Source organism: Mytilus californianus, unplaced genomic scaffold (assembly GCF_021869535.1).
Source record: "Mytilus californianus isolate M0D057914Y unplaced genomic scaffold, xbMytCali1.0.p SCAF_11, whole genome shotgun sequence".
Classification (NCBI taxonomy): Eukaryota; Metazoa; Mollusca; class Bivalvia; order Mytilida; family Mytilidae; genus Mytilus; species Mytilus californianus.
Window position 1 is genome coordinate 70,670,983 of NW_026262593.1, and position 6,647 is coordinate 70,677,629.

Sequence of the window (6,647 nt, forward strand, 5' to 3'; positions counted from 1 at the left end):
GGGATAGCGGTATTACATCTTCTCATTTCTACACTTCCCCTCCTCGAGCTACGGGATAGCGGAATTACATCTTCTCATTTCTACAGTTCCTCTCCTCGAGCTACGGGATAGCGGTTCTACTGTAGATTCATCATTATTCAAACACACAGTATATCTAATCCACCTCTACACTTTTACCTTCTCCAGAGTAGTATTATAATATACAAATATCAAAGTCTAACTATCTTAATCTCTTTTAACATTTGTGTGTTTTTTTTTTCAGTTTGATCGCCAAATTTAAGAGTAGAGCCTGTGTGATGCTCTTTCAAAAATTACAACTGTACACGCCGACGATCGAATGTGGGACGCCTGTCACAGTAAGACATCGCTCTACCAATTAACATAAATATTACTCTTATAGACGTATAACGGAAGGCGGTTATAAATCAAATAGGCCAAGATCGAGAAGCCCATTATGTTTAAACATACTATCTCTGCTTATCTATCGAATATACGTGATTTGAATTTAACAAAATCTATCTATCTTCAGACTGATAATTTTTGTTTATAGTTAAACATGAATGACGTCGAAGACAGAGAAACTCCAAGTGAACCATTTTTAAAGCAAAGCCTGAGACAAGGTAAAGGTTATGCAATCACATTATTAAGTATTCTTATTCATGAAAGGAAAACCATGCATTTAAATTGTATATATATCAAGGTAAAAAACTAGATATTCGTTTTAATATTTTGATAGTTCTGCATGTCCATGAAAAACAAAATTAGAATGCAAAATTGTTTTTTTTTAGAAATGTTTTATACTACCCGTAATAAAATACATTGGTACATTTGTACACTTATAGAATAAGAAGATATGGTATGATTGACAACGCGACAACTATCCAGCAGAATACAAATTTAGCGAATTTAAGCAACTAGACTTAGGTTCGATAGTAGTTCAACGGCAGCAACTATCCATGATACACCAGAGAATTGATAAACATCAGGTTTTGAAAGAAACAGAACGGGCCAATTTCTCTTGAAACTGTTTCATACACAGGTTTAAAATCGGAAAATTTATTAAAATCTAGTAGAAAGTTTTTTGATTAATTTGTTCTAATATAAACCTCTTAGATTATTAAAACAAAGACTATCTGTAAAATAAAAATGTAATTCAGATTGTTGTCTTGGATTTGAAGATAATTTGGAAAAATGTATATATTTGTTTAACATTTTGCCTCGAATGACATCGTATTAAACTTTAATTTGTTTCTAAAAGAATTATCATTTGGTTAGGAATTTTCACAATTTCTTGAAAATACTAAAACTTTACCAAACTCTATTGAAATTGCAATTTGTGTTACATGTATCTTTTAGCGTTTTATGATACGAGATGTATATCTTTTGCACGTCCACGTGTACCTGTTTTATTTTCTGTTTTAAAACATTTCTGGTATCCTCGGGTATTGTCGTAATGATACACACATTCATAAATATGAAAGCAAACATTTCATTGCTTGGATGGGATTATTATTAAACAAAAAGTAGAACGTAGTTCTGTCAGATCCTGCAAGCGAATCATGAACACAAGTTATAAACGTGATACATGTAGCACATCATAATTTTTACGGATATGTTGTTTACTGAGCCCGGAAATGTAGATACGATCCGGGTAAACTAATCGATCCCTTAAATACACTTATTCTAAAAGGTTAGCAATTCAACACTGTAATTAGATTTTAAATATTGTATTTTTTTTTTTTTTTTATTTTTATAAATATTGATTTTGTTATCAGTAAATTAAAACCAAACTAATATTATTGTTTTAAACATATACACATTCTTCAATCTGTCGATATCTGTATTTTATCATTGCACAAGGTCATGTTTTTCTCTGGCTATTAATGACGTTTTTACACTAAATCCATTGGATGTTGGATGCGTACTGATACTAGATACTTAAGTATTAGATACATGATTTTTTTTAATTAGTTGTTATTGGCTTTGATCTAGCTGTCAGTAACAGTGAGTACTCTCAGATCTGTACTTAGTGTCTTTTTTTTGTAGGGATGTATAAATACCCTGCCATGTCCGGTCTGTGTTTTTCCTTTTACTACATAAGGAAATGCCTATACCAAGTCAGGAATATGACAGTTGCTTTCCATTCGTTTGATGTGCTTGGGGTTTTGATGAAAGCCATTTGATAAGAGACTTTCCGATTTGAATTTTCCTTGAAACTGTTTTCTTGATATTTTACTTTTTTTTGTAACTTGTTTTTTTTATATTTTGTATCTATCTGATGAGTTAAGCCCTTTCAGTTGATTTTTATAGTTTGTGCATATGTTGCAGTTACATCACTGTCCCAGGTTAGGGGAGGGTTGGGCGCCCGCTAACACGTTTAACCCCGCCACATTCTTTGTGTGCCTGCCCCAAGTCAGGAGCCTGTAATTCAGTTGTTGTCGTTGTTGCTGTATATCATATTTGTATTTTGTTCATTGTTGTATTTACATAAATCAGGCCGTTAGTTTTCTCGTTTAAATTGTTTACATTTTGTCATTTCGGTGCCTTTATAGCTGACTATGCGGTATGGGTATCGCTCATTATTAAAGGCCGTATGGTGACCTATAGTGGTTAACTTCTATGTCATTTGGTCTATGGTGGGGAGTTATCTCATTGGCAATCATACCACATCTTCTTTTTTATATAATCAAGTAGGAATAGCCCAAGTGTAAAATAAATTCTGCAATCTTCGTCAGTAAGTCTCGGTTAACGTTGTTAACCTTTTTCTACGATCAATATCCTCGTCTTAGTGTTTCACAAGTCTCATATTATCAGTGTTCAGTTTCATTGTTTCAGTGTTCCATAAATTAGTGTCATTTTATCAGTGCTCCACGATAAGTCTCATTTAATAGAAAAACAAAGAATATGGGGTATCCATCCATGACACAAAAATCAATACATGCACAGCAAAAACACGTAAAAAGCAAAGGTACAGCGCTTTTATTGCTGTTCTTCATCTCAAAGTCACAGTGAGGCCTTCAACACGGAGCCAAAAAACTCCCACATCACTGCAAGTTTAAGATTAAGCATCGGTTTGAACGTAATTCTTTGCAAAATGATTCGGATAGACTTTTAAGATGTTAAACCACCAAATAGGGCCTGGTAAAAAAAGAACATACTGGAAAGTAGTACATATCTAAAACAAAAAAGTTCCTTCGCATAGGTGTAAATATCAAACTATGTAGAATATATTTTAGTAATTAAGGTATCAAATGAAAGGTGAAGAACTGGTGATTCTTGTAAAACAAATATTGACTGATAATTTTGAAGAATACAAAAATGTATGAATGAATTCTAAATTTGAGGGCATATATTGTCTGTTTCTCAGAACTAAAGTACCTGGTTTGGTGTATCCAAAGTTCCGGTTATACCAGTACGGTCTGATGTGTAAATAATGGTATATTGATCTCACCCTACACACTGGTGTTAAACTGATCACCGTAACTGCAGTTACGGTGATCCCAACATGGCGGAGCCCAAAACAAGTAAAATCGTCATTTTGTAATTTCTCCGTGTACACGCATAGTTATAAAGAATTACTCAGCCACTAGGTTGATAATGACGGTATTGTTGTATGTGTGTGTTCTTAATATCATATGTGACCTTGTTACCGAAATAATAGCCATTGAAAATTTACGGAAGATCATCGTAACTCCAAGAATTTTGTTTGTTATGATAGTGGTAACTTGATTATAAGATAGTCGTAACTTGGACATGATCATAGTAACTTGTTAGTGATGATCGTAACTTTCTCTATATGCTGATAGGCGCCTACATATAAATCGTGTTTGCGCTCGTGCGGGTGCACTCTACTCCAATCTTAATTGACTAGGATTGTCAGTTTTCCTATCGAAGGTCGGTGGTTTTCTCCGGGCACTCTGGCTTTCTCCACCAATAAAAACTGGCCGCCACGAAATATCCTCAATGCGGTGCTTAAAAGTGGCGTAAAAACACCAAAAATCAAATCAAATCAAATAAATCGTGTTTGGATGTTTGATAGTGTGGCTAGAACTAGTGAATAATTTACTAATTTACTTTTTGCATTGTAGATCCACATATTCTTTAAGAGTTTGTATTTTCCATGCAAAATGCAGTGGCTGAAATGCAAAATGTCCTAATCGCTCCTCAAACACTTTTTTTCGTAAACTGTTCAGTTCTTTTGGTGTGGGTAAATAAGGTGTGCGCCAATACTGCGTCTGCACTAGACATAAACGAACACATATAGCACATATACATGTAACCTACAAAAAAATAAAGTTACTAAGAGTGTTAAATAAATATATAATGGAAACTTTATTTTAGTATAGTTTTAACATAAGGAGGCATTATATTTTTAATATCGTTAACATCTGGTTGTCCGAATAGATAAGTATACCAATATTTGTTAAAATGTTCATGAAAAATTGCAAGAGAAGAGGGGCGTAAGATACCAGAGGAACAGTCGAACTCATAAATCGAAAATAAACTGACAACGCTATGGCTAAAAATGAAAAAAGACAAACAGACAAATAATAGTAAACAAGAAACAACATAGAAAACTAAAGACTGAGCAACACGAACCCCACCAAAAACTGGGAGTGATCTCAGGTGCTCCGGAAGGTTAAGCAGATCCTGCTCCACATGTGCAAACTTACCTTATGTTGAAAAAATATTTCAATCACGAATCTTGTTTAGGCGTTTGTTGTTATCTTTAACACAACTTTTTTTAATTAAAAAATTCCGTTAGCAGAAGGTTCTGACAAAATCAGTTACTATGATCATAGACATATTTTATACAATTACGACTATCTTTCAAGTTAGTTGTCCACAAGTTACGACTATCTTCTTTTGGAGTTACGGTGATCTTCCGCAAATTTTCAATGGCTATTATTTCGGTAACAAGGTCACATATGATATTAAGAAAACACACATACAACAATACCGTACATATCAACCTAGCGGCTGAGTAATTCTTTCAAACAATGCGTGTACACGGAGAAATTACAAAAAGACGATTTCACCTGTTTTTGGCTCCGCCATGTTGGGATCACCGTAACTGCAGTTACGGTGATCAGTTTAACACCAGTGCTACATAAATGTTTGAAAGTGAAAAATTTAACGTGGATAGGAATTGGGGCCAAAATAGGTGGTGTGCGTCTAATTAAAATGTTAGTACATATACTGGTATAAAATTGAGAGAATGATGTTGCACACATAAGAGAAGTTATCTCAAAAATAAATACACCATAACTTTAAAAATACAGAACACAATAACTTTAAAAATACAGAAGAGTATACACCTCAAGCATTTGTTCATTGTTCCACAATCAGTTTTATTGGAGAGGCCTTGCATAGACTTGGCATTTTGCCCAGTCTAATTCAATTCATTTGAATATAAATATTGTTTAAACTAACTTTTTCTACGATCAGTTTCATTTCATCAATGTTCAGTCTCATTCTTTCAGTGTTCCACGATCAGTGTCATTTTCTCAATGATTCACGAACAGTTTTATTCATTCAGTGTTTCATGACATGTCTCATTTTTGACGTGTTCTGAAACCAGTCTCATATCCTCAGTGTTCCTAGATAAGTCTCTTTTATCCGTGTTCCACGATCAGTCTAAATAAATTTTCTCAGTGTTTCAAAACCAGTCACATTATCTCACTTATACACGATCAGTCACATTTTCTCAGCACGCCACAATCAGTCGAAATTTGGCAGTGTTCAATGATAAGTCTTATTTTCTCACCTTTACACAATCAGTCTCACTTTCTCGGCTTTACACAATCAATCTCATTTTCTCAATGTTCAATGATAAGTCTCATTCATTCATTGTTAAAAAATCGCAGCATTTCACAACCAGTCTCATTTTTCTCGCGTTACGCAATCAGTTTCATTTTTTCAGTGTTGCGCGATCAGTCTCATTTCCTCAGTTTTGAACAATCAGTCTCATTTTCTCAGTTTAGGACGATCAGTCTTATTTCCTCAGCCTTACGCAATCGGTCTCAATTTCTGATTATTTAGTGATCCGTCTCACTTTCTCAGTGTTTGGCGACCAGTCTCATTTTCTGAGTGTTTCACGATTAATCTCATTTTCTATGTGGTCCACGATCAGTCTCTTTTTCTATGTGGTCCACGATCAGACTTATTTTTTTCAGTGTTCCACGATTAGTATCAGTTTATATATGGTCCACGATCAGTTTTATTTTCTCTGTTTGACGATTAGTCTCATTTTCTCAGTATTCCACGATCAGTTTCATTTTCTCAGTGTGCGAATAATAGTCTCATTTTCTCGGATTTTCCACGATTGGTCACATTTTCTCATTGTTTTACGATCAGTCTCATTTTCTTTGTGTTCCACGACCCGGCTCATTTCCCCAGCATTACACAACCAGTCTTATGTTCCCAGTATTACCAGATCAGTCTCATTTTCACAATAACCAACAGTCTCATTCTTGTCAGTCAGTCTGTCATAGTTTATTTTTAATCGTTAGTTTTAACTTCTTAAACTCCAGGAATCAACGCAATAAGTCTCAGTCTCATGTGATAAATAAAGTGTCGTTTTTTCATTTTCTTGGTGTTCAATATTCAGTCTCATTTTTTTCAACTTAATTTTCTTGGTCTTCCAC